This window comes from Pinus tabuliformis, chromosome 8, assembly GCF_031772625.1.
Source record: "Pinus tabuliformis cultivar Carrire ecotype Pingquan chromosome 8, CPIR1, whole genome shotgun sequence".
Classification (NCBI taxonomy): domain Eukaryota; kingdom Viridiplantae; phylum Streptophyta; class Pinopsida; order Pinales; family Pinaceae; genus Pinus; species Pinus tabuliformis.
Window position 1 is genome coordinate 263,307,019 of NC_142294.1, and position 12,878 is coordinate 263,319,896.

The 12,878-nt window shown below is 36.0% G+C and overlaps 1 pseudogene; it reads right to left on the bottom strand.

Annotated features, from left to right (window-relative positions):
* Positions 1–2,255: 2,255 nt before the first annotated feature.
* Positions 2,256–3,193, bottom strand: LOC149235161 (RING-H2 finger protein ATL78 pseudogene; annotated as a pseudogene).
* Positions 3,194–12,878: the final 9,685 nt, after the last annotated feature.

The window sequence follows — 12,878 nt, forward strand, 5'->3', positions numbered from 1 at the left end:
GGTGTTTGGCTTCTCTTGGCTTGCACAAGAGATGATGAATGGGCATGGGAAAGGGATTAAGAAAATTGTTGTCAAGGTGGGGTTTGTTGGAATTTGACAACTAATTATGTAAATATGTATAAAAATTGTATTAGTTATTGCCAAGTTAGTTTTATACCAAAACAACAGTTATGTAATGGAGGAGGCTCTTATAAAACTGATGAATGTCAGAACTATTGTAATCATGGAGAATCATCTCTAATTAATAGATTTCCAATACCTTTCCCCGTGGATGTTTCCTTGACACACTGTCAAGTTTTTACCACGTAAATCTTGTGCTTTACTTGTGTTTGCATTCGGTTTACATTCAGTTTCATTTCATTTCTTTCTTGTTTAATTAACCACCCAAACCAACAGAATAGGACTACAAATTGATTAAATGATATTCTCAGTAGGAGTACAAATTCTCCATTCCGCACCAAATTGATTAAAAGAAGTTCTCATTAGGAATACAAATTCTCCATTCCACAGCACACATGGGGCATTTAATGTTGGGTTGGTAAAAACATATGGTCAAACATTTATTTGGCAACTCTTACTTACACTCAGCCACATGTCCAAGTTCATAAAATCATGTTTTACCTTTAAATATTTTGTCTTAAAAAATTAAAATTATATGTTTTGACAAACATGTATGTGGAAGTCTTTATTTTTAGTCGAAGGTGTAAGTGCAAGTTCAGAAAATCACGTTTTACCTTTAAATATTTTGTGTTAAAAAATTAAAATTATATGTTTTGATAAACATGTATGTGGAAGTCTTTAGTTTTAGTAGAAGGTGTAAGTCTAAGAGAAAGAGAGGAGAAAATTGTGAAGCAATTTGTGGTGGGAAGGTAAAAGCCATTTGTTACTGGCAACTGGTGAAGTGTTAATCAAGGTAAAAATTAATTTTGTTTTCAGTAAAGAATTGGTGCAACTTCCATATGAATGTTTTTCATGTATTCTAAAATACTGATTTAATCTATGCAACTTAAGTCTGGAGAAAGACTCCTCTCCCTTAATCTTTCATAAAGGTCCGAAAATACTTAGCGTTACATTTTCATATCTATGAACTTCCTTCATAATATAATAAATTAACATTGCACGTAGTGATGGGTGAAACTGATTTCAATTTTAATACTAATGCAAATAGATATCTGAAATACATGCTTCATTCTACTATCGCACCCCTTAGATCTATGTTACATATTATTTAGCCACAGCATTTTATATGCATATCTTTTTCCTGAAAGTTATTTTACCACAGGAATTTATATGCACATCATTTTCCTAAAAGTGGACTTCCAAAACATTATAGTTGGTTTTGATATACTGCGTTATCCACCTCCCCCAGCATATGTTATCACTGATTTGTACAACCGCCAGCAACCGTGATAGTTCTTCTTACTATTCAATTCGCATGCCATCTTCTCAATTTTATATTTCTTTTGAAAAATTTGGTCGTCGTAGCCACTAATCCTCTCTTTCGGCCGTTCATTGTTTCCAGCATGAACAATTGTCTAGTGCTGCTCCTCGTATGCTTGACACAGCCATAACCTTAGCACCGTTCCCTTTATGTAGGAAACAGTATCTTGTTGCAGCAAATTGAGAAGCTTATACCTCTCGTTTGGCCTTTAATTCAAAGAAGATGAACAAGCCTATCACAAATTCCACAAATGTGACTTCAAGCGATCTACTTGACATGTGTTGAGGAATACTTTCCATGGTAAACGATCGCTTCCACTGAGTCGGAGAAAACAACACAGCATCTATATTAAGCTGCATCTTTGAAAATAGGATGCTTCCCATGGCGTTTTTTATATCAAATGGATCATTGGAATTACTTAAGCTTTTTCCAATGCAAACAGGCCTTCACAACATTTTGTATATTATTGACACAAACATTCAAACACCAAGTAGCGCGCAGTTCCGATCATGGATCGAAATCGATTACATGTAATTACGATTTTCGTCAAAAACAATAAATGAGACGTCACAGTTTACGTCATCGAAAGTTGACATTTTTAAGCCCACGGACCTGAAAGCCTATCAAACATAAACGTGCCGAAAAGCGTTATCATGCCATTTAAACCTTTAGCATTAATTCATAATTGATTTTCTTAATTCAAAATTGCTGGACAGACGGAGTGGCTTTTATCGATCACTATAAAATATTGCTCGGAACAACATGTAAGTTCATTAATAAAAGCTTCATGTATATTAATCGTGCCAATGTGGAGAGTTGTTTTACGCGTATGGTCTGAAATGAATTTAAGATATTTACATATAACCTTAAACATCAACAAATTCATCGCGTTTTTGTATTCATCCCACTGTACAAAGATATTCTTCCTGATCATAGCATACTGATACAGAAGGTTAGGTGTGGTCACAGAAAGAAACTGATCACAGATTCGCTATGGATAAAATGCCGTCTTCAAAAAAAATCATTAATGCTCCATTGCCCTCCATATGATTCGTCTGGCTAAAGACATATCTATCGCTTAACCCCACACTCTAGGTCGATGATTTCGCTAGTCTCCTGAGATTCTACGGGCCAATGAATCTGCGCTTCACAGGCGTTGTGTTTGGCGGGCTGAAAGCAGTTTGCCACATTTATAGAGCGAGGAAGAAGACAATGTCTACAAGTAGGGCAGGAAGAGTGAGAACGAAGCCATTTGTCGACGCATTCCATGTGGAAGCCATGGTTGCAGCTTGGCAACACTCTCACACCTTCACCTTCGACGAAGTCCGCCAAGCAGATAGCGCACTCCGTTGCATGTTGTGGCATCGATTTGCCATAGCTGATAGAGGGAAGTGCTTCTATGGATTTATCGTTCATGCCGGTATTAGCCCGTCTGGTGGCCATATGATCGTGGCATGACCTCCAAATCTTGTCCCATGGAATGATTGAAGCCAACACCATGAGACATATGACAGCGCAGAGCAACGCAAGAAGAATAAGTATCATATTTTCACTCATATGTGGACTAGTCGGCGCTTGAGCCGGTAGGTTGTCGGTGTCGGCCTCTAAAACCATTCTTCCTAACTAATCCTAAAAACCTTAAATCCTGCAGAGTTTGTTGATGAATGTAGCGTAAAAGACTTGTGAGACAACAATTTCAGAGAACGCTTACTCTTTCGATCCGACTGAATACCAATCTCACAAATATAGGGGTCTGGATATCCTCGGCGAGTGCCTGCTTCTATGTGAAGGAAGTTATTTAAGGGTGGTGCATCCAGGCTGCGCGATTGAATAATGAAAAAGAAAATTTGAATAAACAAAGAATTTTGTGGAATCCGATTAGAAACGCAGGCGTGATCGATATCATTTTCAAAAGTTTGACAGTAGGATAATAAACAAATAGGCATGTAATCTACTGTGGAGCCGTCACACACGAGCAAATTCATGTATACCCAGTTCCTTATTGTTTTCCAAGTTGCCTCCGTATGACAAACTGGAAAACGTCAGACGAGTTTGTTGGCCATGGCGCCTTTCGACATATTAAGTGAATATAAAAAATACAGATACCCAAATCTTATCGCCTTACGACAAATTAAGTGAATACAGAAGATACGGATACCCAAATCTTAAATTAGTAGGAAAGTGACCGGGGCGGTAAGCTAGGTTATTTTTTGACGTGACACCCTGCTATGCGGATATATATTATAATCTTCGTCATGTATAATACCATCAATAGCTATCTTATCTGGTATCTGGCAATCTTGGAGATCTCGGATTTTGTTCTGATTTATAAAATTGTAAAGGTGTTCCACCATTAGGGTACACTTATTCCCATCAAGCTATATGTTCAAAAGGATTTAAAATATTGCGAAGTCGACACTTCCCAGATATCCATATCCGATCAACGATTCCCATCATTTGGATACATTTCATCTAAAATCCAAATTATAGGTTCAATCGGATTTAAAATGGTTAAGTCAATAGTTACCTCTATTGATATGAATGTACAGGATTATATCTAATATTGATATGAATGTATAGGATTATGTCTAATTTTGTATTCTTAAGATCTAGCTTAAAATAGATTGTTAGTATAGTGTTTTAAGACCAATTGTGCTTAGTTGGATCGCGGTATTGTAGTTTTAAATTATTATGACGACGGGTGGTACGCCCCACCGTCATGGCCTGCAGTTCTCCGTAGTGTAACATAGCATAATCATTAGACTATTATGTACAGGATTATATCTAATTTTGTATTCTTAAGATCTAGCTTATAATAGATTGTTAGTATAGTGTTTTAAGAACAATTACGCTTAGTTGGATCGCGGTGTTGTAGTTTTTAATCATTGTGACGACGGGTGGGACGCCCCACCTTCATGGCCTGCAGTTCTCCGTAGTGTAACGTAGCATAATCATTAGACTATGGTTCATTTTCCTTTGAATGTATTTAGTTGTATCATTGTTTGCAATTGTTTCTTTTTTGCAGAGGTGGGATCAATTATAGAAGGTTAGAGATACACATTTTAATTCTTCGTGGTTGCACAAATGCTTTGGATTAAGTGCAGTAAAATTACAACCTATGCTAAGAAGGATCTTTGTGTTGACAGCCCCAATGACCACCATATATCATTGTTTTTCCCTTTCCTTAATTGCATATAAATTCCTTTTTAATAGAAGCGAGAGTACTTTCTAAAGGGAAATTATACGCGTTTTAACTCTTTCTTGGCTACATGAACATTTTGGGAGGTTATAGAAAAATACTACAAGTTTTGGTGAAGGGTTTTGTGTTCGCACTCTACTTAGTACATATCTCATAGATTTACCTTCCATGTGTGTGATTTTCTTTAGATAGCCATTGTTATGGGCTAGGTTTTATTGAATATTGAGTTCGAGATTTATTTCTTTGAGATTGCATCCCATACAAAAGTTCCTTGTAGCATTCGTTTTCAAGTTGTTTGTTTTTATGACATTATTGCCATTCTTAACTAATAGGTTAGAAAGCATATTGATTTGATTAACTCTACACATACATACAGTCCGAGTTGATAATTTAAGCTTAAAATTTAAGAAACTAAATTGATTGACATTTTTTACGCCATTATCAAGGAGATGCATTTATCTCTTTCATTTTTTGCATTTGATTCTTGTTGGGACAAGATTTATGACTTGAGATAGTGGGGACAGTAAGATGCAAACACGACCTCTCTACAAAATTTCTATAGCGTAAGGATCTAATGCATTCACTTTATTGATTCTCTCCAAAGCCTTATCTTGTTGGTATAATGTGTTTGTTTGATATCAATTTATCCTTTTGTTTGATTCAAGAAAAGGTAGAAGATACATGCCATAAGATAAATTGATGAGAAAAGGGTATTAATATTAGATGACATTGAATAACATGATGAATTTTTCTTTGAAATAGATTTTGGTTAACAAATTTCATTTATTTCTTATAGTATAAATCTTTTTGTTTTGGTACTATAAGATCCCCCTATATAATAATCCATGTGCAAGACATGACCTTCCAACTAGCAGAATGATATTGTTAAAGAGTTTGTTAAGAAGAAAAGGAAATTCGACTCCATGAAATCTCTCAAATCCTAGTAGAAATCAAAAGCATTTATGTGTCTCAGGATAAACAAATACTAAGTAAAATAAGAAACATATTTGCATCTCAGGGAGTAAGACAAGCGCAAAGGATTTAGGAGAAACATCAATAACTATATCTAGAAGGTCATGAGCAATATCAAGAAGATGACCCAAAAACTTTCATTGATAAGCATTTCCAACTTTCATAAAAGGCCTAAGAGTCATGGGAAACAATTAATAGAGAGAAAATGTTGTTGCACTAAATTAAATAATTAATTTCATGCCTATCACGAGATCCTTTATGCATTCAAGAAAGAAATCAACAAGCCTTGAAATATTTGCACGAAATGACAAAGGACAACTTGCTAATCAATAGGAGGATCAAGGATAAATAGATCACATTGAATCTTAGCTCCAAATGATCATTAGTGTAAGAATTCCTTCATTCTCTCTGGGAACCATATCATCAAAGTGGATGGTTCCTCATATTCTAGTATTTATTGAAGCATATCCTTCAAACATGAATATGAGTACAATTGTAATCCTATTGCAAACATGGCTCTATTCGAAATACTCCTCCACCTGAGAAAATACTTCCTTTTTCAAGCAAAGGATAGTGTAAAAGAATAAATAAATAAAATAACAAATATAAAAATAGATCTAACTATGAAAACCAAGATTTTGGCATAGCTAAACAAGGAATTTTCTTGACAACTTATTGATCTTAACTATGTATACTCTCACATTTATTACCATATTCTCAAACATGATTGTATTAACCTTGATGATGGAATAACTTGGGTTGTCTGAAATGTTGGTTTCATAAACGTAAACAAGCATTTCCATTCATTAAAAATAAGCTCCAACCTGTAATGGATTCACTATTTCATTTGATCATGTCCCACCGTGGAAGGGACACTATGGATAGCTCAAAACAATTTGAGAAGTTGAGATTTTTAAGAGTCAAACTTTTATTAAAAATTGTGTTTCCTGAAACGATGCAGCGATGAAAACATTACTCCAAAATTAATTTTGTGTAGGAATCCCTTACATTGTGGCCATAATCTCATTGTGTTTAAAAATCTTAGTGACACCCTTGTAAGAAACCAAATAAAATCCATAAGATCTTGGCTTGTAAAAACCTATAAATTGATTTTTAAGTTACTCTTCCACTTGAAAGTATCTCTTAGATGCAACTTGTGGATTAATTTGGATGCTGACACATTCATTAAAACTAAGAAATTCTTGGATGATAGTTTATAAAATTAAAATGTGAAGTTAGCAAAAATAAAATGCGCTAGGGAAGATCCTCATTATAACCGTGCGTAGTCTTCATCTTGAAAACAAGGCATGCTCTACCGTGATCATCTTATCGAGTGAATCATTAGATAACCCTATGCAGTAGTTGATAGAGAGAGACACAATTTTTTCCATTTCACCCATAAAGCTTCTCTTAGAAGAAAACATGAGTAGCACTGAGGTAGCTATTAAAAGTATGGACAAAAAAGGGGAAATAAGTTAGGTAAGATGTAGAAACACTTCTTAGATGAACCAAACATTATGTTAGTAATATATCAAAAGATGAAAAGAGAGTGTTTAAGAATATTCAAAATAACAACATCATGGTATTAAGAGAAGTTAAGGGTACTGCTACAATGGTCATGGAAAAAATCAATTATGAAACTAAGATGGAGGAAAAATGCATCTCTAGTGGTTGCTACAAACCTATCAAAAAAGGCCCTAGCAATGAAATCCCATGTCAAATGGCAAAAATGATAAAAGAAGTCATATCTTAACGATGACGCAGAAAGGAAAATCATGCCTAATAGCTTGATCATCCCCAATATTTATGGATCTCTAAAAATCCATAAATAAGGTATTCCATTGAGACCAATAATGAACACCATTGGTTCTCCAACATACCCTATTGCCAAATACCTTGCAAAGAATATGTTATGAAACCAACTCACAAAATAGAAGAAAAGATAGATCAACAATTTCAGAATAAGCCTCTTCAAGGGGGAAACCTCCTTTACGTTATATAAATGAACAATTCTTGGATGATTCAAATGAAAAAACATCATTTCTATATATAGTAGTCTAAAGGGTGACAATATAATCAAAGATGACATAATAATAATAATATAAGGGCACAACAATAGAAATAATGGGCTTCTATGGGGCACAATAATAACAATGTGGGGACAACTAGGGCATAACAATAAAATAAGGGGCTACAATGACAAGAGTAATGGGGGAATCACTAGTATTATAGCAACCTAACATCCCCCTCTCCTTCAAAAATGTTTTGTCCTCAACGCTTGAGTAGTTCTGGATGCTTCTCTATAAAATTCTCATCCTCCCATGTGGAATCTTCAACAAGTAAGTTCTTCCACCTTTTGAGATACTATGAAATTGATCGATTTCGTAGTTGTCGATTTCTTGCTCCTCTGTGACTACTTCAGGTTCCAATATGATTTTTCCTTCCTCCTCAAGTTCTCGAAATATTGTTTGAACTGGGAGCTTGTAACCTATAACCTTATTTAAGCATGAAACATGGAAAACTGGGTGCACTCGTGAAGACGCAGGAAGCTCCAATTTGTATTCCATAGTACCAATCTTTTGCCACGCCTTGTACAGACAATAATACTTTGGTAATAATTTATTATCCTTCTTAGCTTGCTTGAGGGACATTTGCTTTTATGGTTGCAGTTGTAGAAATACCCAATCACCTACATCAAAAACTTCTTTTGCTGCGATGTTGATATGCCTATTGTTTCATTCTATTTTGTGCTAAAGTGGGGTTATCCTTTAAGAGTTGGAGAACATTTGTTTGATGCTCGATGTGATCTTCCACTACTTGAACCTTAGAATTTTCTCTTAAAGATGTTATGATGGACGTTTGATGATATCCATAAAGTTCCATAAATGGAGTCATTTTTGCTGCAATATGGAAGAAAGTGTTATACCACCATTCAGCCAGAGGCAACCACTTGAACCATTGTGTTTATTTATCAGATACAAAACAACGAAGATATCCTTCCAAACATTTGTTCACTATCTCAGTTTTCCCATCAAGTTGAGGATGATAAGATGAATTATGAGCTAATTGAGTACCCAGACAAGAAAATAATTCAGTCGAAAAATTTCCAGTGAAAATGGGATCTTTGTCGCTTACAATAATCTTTGGGTTTCCATGTAGCTTTTGAATTGTTTCCATAAATGTAGTAGAAACTATACATGCTTTAAATGGATGAGATAATGCACAAAAGTGTGCATACTTGGTAAGTATATCGACTACAACTATGATGACACTCTTTCCTTGGGAATTGGGTAAACCTGTGATAAAATCCATTGAAACCTCCTCCTAATGTTGACATGGAATGGATAAAGGTTGTAACAAACTTGGGGTCTTAATTGTCTCAACTTAATTTTGTTGGCAAACCAAACATTCCGCCACAAACTTTTGAATATCAGATTTAAGGAAATCCAAAAAAAACTCCTTCTTTACTCTATTGTAAGTTTTTAAAAATTCTGAGTGCCCTCCTAAGGGAGAGTTGTGTAATTCCAAAAGAATATTTTGTTTGAATTGAGAATTATTATAGAGGTATACATGATCTTTGTACCATAACGAATCATATTTCCAGCTAAATGTATTAGATGTATTAGGATCTTGTTGCAACTTTTGAATGAGTGCCCACACTTCTTCATCATTCTTCCATTCATCCCTTGCTTCATTTATCCAATTTGGTTGGATGATAGAGATGGCACAAATCAATGATTTCACATCGTCATCCTTTCTTGAGAGTGCATCTACAACAACATTTTGCTTCCCTTTTTTGTACATGATTTCAAAGTCATAACCCAACATCTTTGTGACCCATTTTTGATGCTATTCTGAATATAATGTTTGTTTTAAAATGCATTTAATACTATCATGATATGTTTTTACCTTGAAGAGTCTTCCCATTAGGTAAGGTCACCATTTATTATGTGCATGTAGTATTGCCAACATTTCCTTCTCATAAATATCTTTGTGTGAATAATTTCCTTGGATTAGACGACTTTCAAAATCAATGGGTCTTCCTTTATTGCATTAAAACACCGCCCAATCCATTTCTTGAGGCATCACATTCCACAATAAAGGTTTTTGTGAAGTTTTTTGTAGCTAAGACTGGCGCTTGGCACATTGCCTCTTTAAGATATTCAAAGGCCTTCGTTGCTTCTAGAGTCCAAGAAAATGCATCTTTCTTCAGTAATGCTGTTAGAGGTGTTGTTATTTTCCCATAATTCTTATCAAACTTGCGATAATACCCTATCAACCTGAGAAATCCTTGTAGATGCTTTATGGATGTGGGGATTTTCCATTCCTTAATGGCTTTAATTTTGCATGGGTATACCTTAACACCTTCATGAGATACGATATGACCCATATATTCCAACTCTTGTATTCCAAAGAAAAATTTGGAGGTTTTTGCATTTAATTATTTCTCCTCCAATAGTTTGAGCACCCTGTCAACATGTTGAACATGATCCTTCCAAAACTTGTTGTAGATTGGTATATCATCGAAAAATACTAACACAAATTTTCTAAGAAAGGCTTTGAAGATGGAATTCATCAAACCTTGAAATGTAGAAGGTGCATTAGTAAGGCCAAAACGCATGGCCAAAAATTCATAATGACCCTCACGACTTCTAAATTCTATTTTCAGAATGTCTTCAGTCTTCATTCTAATTTGACGATATCCTGAACGAAGATCCAGCTTGGTGAAGTAAATTGCTCCATGTAATTCATCCAATAATTCATCAATGACAGGAATGGGAAATTTATCTTTAATAGTGAGCTTGTTGAGCTCCCTATAATCCGGACACATGCACCATGATCCATCCTTCTTGTGAACCAATACTACTCGAGTTGAGAAAGAACTTTGACTAGGTTGAATTATACCAACCTCTGACATTTCTACAACCATACATTCAATTTCACTCTTTTGGGCATAGGGATATATGTAAGGCCTGATGTTTGGACGAACACTTCCTGAAATCAAAGAAATAGCATGATCATGATCACAAATAGGTGGGAGGCCATTGGGAGTCTCAAACACCTTGAATGATCGTGTTTTCACTCACTGCTTCATAAGGTTATCAATTTCCCAAAGTGTAGAAAAGCAGTGAATTTTGAATCCATTTCCCAAGCCACTAAATCTCTCAAGGTCAAATTAGATGCTCTCCACTTCATAGTACTCGTGATAAGTTTTCCAATGACATATGGAAGACTAGAAATAGAATTTTGATCAGAAGTTAGAGCATTCTGAAGATGGGGGTTATGTTTCCTTCAAATGAAAGGGGGCACATTCGAGGGCCATGGGTACAACAATCCCACATGACCGTGATATCGCAATCCCACGTCCCATAGTCCTGCAGGTCTGGCAGTCCCACAGTCCTACAATCCCGGATTCCCACGATCCCGCAGTCCCACAATCCCAAAATCATGCAATGGGTCATCTTTAATGAATTGCTGGGGCTGAAACATGCCTATAGTGCAAATGGCCAATAATTTAGGCCCTCAATGTGAAATCGTCGGGGAAAGATGAAATCATTTAACTAAAGAAATGCATGCAAAAATAGGGACAGGTGACCCTCTTTCTCTCTCTTCCAAGGGGCCACATTGTGCAATCCCATTGTCACGTATATATGAAATGGCAACTGATGTAATCAATGGCGTGGTAGAATGGTAGTGACATGACAGTACGGGTGAGATATGACATGCAAATTTGTCATTTTCAAGGGTCCTATAGGGGCATTTCTGGGTGACACATGTCACCACTCACATGGTGACACGTGGCAGCAATGATGTCACCCCCCCACAGATTGGCAATTGACGATCGCACATAGGAAAATTCATTCTTTTGCTGAAGTTCCTTCCTGGCCCATGATTGCAATATGTGAGAACTCCCTAGATGCAACATTTTATACACTTAAGTTATAGGGATGTCGAGTCCGTCCCTTTCAAAATTCGTGTCGTCATTCATCACCATATCCAATATATTGTTGATAGCAAGTGTTAAGGGGAAAAGGATAAGGGTGAACTGTTATCAAGCATTGAGATGTAGGATTCGAGGTAACAAACGAAAAAGGCCCTCGGGATGAGAGCCTAAAGGCCTTAGCACTTGATCATAGCCCCCAATCATATGATAACAGAAGTAGGAAGTAATTAAACCAAAAGGGGTTGAGGAGGATCATAGCCCGCACATTCATAATATTTTAAATGAAAAAGAACCAATTATAGTGAGGCCCCGATAGTACAATACAGGGCATTGAAGGCATATGGGTCGATAGTTGAAGTAGTGAATGAAGTATGTCGTGATAGTAGATCAGTATGGGGGCAACTTAGGAAGTGTTAATGGCTCAGAATGGAGACTCAATCCTCTGCATAGCAAAGGACCATTGAGACAGGCACTTGCAGTGACCCACTCCCTATTCCATAGAACTGGTCGTCCACACAGTAAAGGCAGAAATGACAGGAAATGCCTCCGTAGTAGAGGAACACATCACAACATGGAAGTGGCTTGACTAGAGGCCATTCATAGGGAAAGAATAAGGGGCACCTACTCTTTCATATTTCCATATTCTTTAATTTTTGTTTATTTCCAAGAAGGGATTGAATCCCAATTGTAATGATTTTCAGAAACAATGCCTTACATGGGCCGAGACAACTAGTCTAGGAGACAGTGGGAGCTATAGCTCAAATATTTTGTAAACTCTAATTCCATCTCCCTCTCTTCTTATAAAAAGGGGGAAGAAACACTTTAAAGGGGGTTGGCTGGCTCAAAAATTTCTCACCTGCAGGGTCTGATTCTAAGAAGCCATTTTGGTTCAATTTATTTTTAATGGGGGCTTCAATGATATCATGCTAAATATATGGACTATTTTTTTGGGCCCTTTCAGATAAATATAATTTCCCTATGGATTCCAAGCACGATTTATGTGTGGAATGTTCCTCTCAGTAATATCATTTCATTTATGTTTTTCCGCATCTGAAACAATATAATGAACATAGTTGATTCCTCTCTAATCAATGGATTTATCTTAGCTCGTCAATAGAAGATAGTACCTGCATTATCACAGAGCTACATGTCTTATTTACTAGCATTGTAGTACCTATAAAATTACATACTTACTTGTGTATTTTATTAACAGGTAGGACCTCGCTTAGCCTAGATCTATTTTAGCTTTTGGAAAAGAAAGAGACCCATGTCATGTTTGGTCTGAAACCTTCATTTGCACCCTGCTATTTCTATCACCCCAC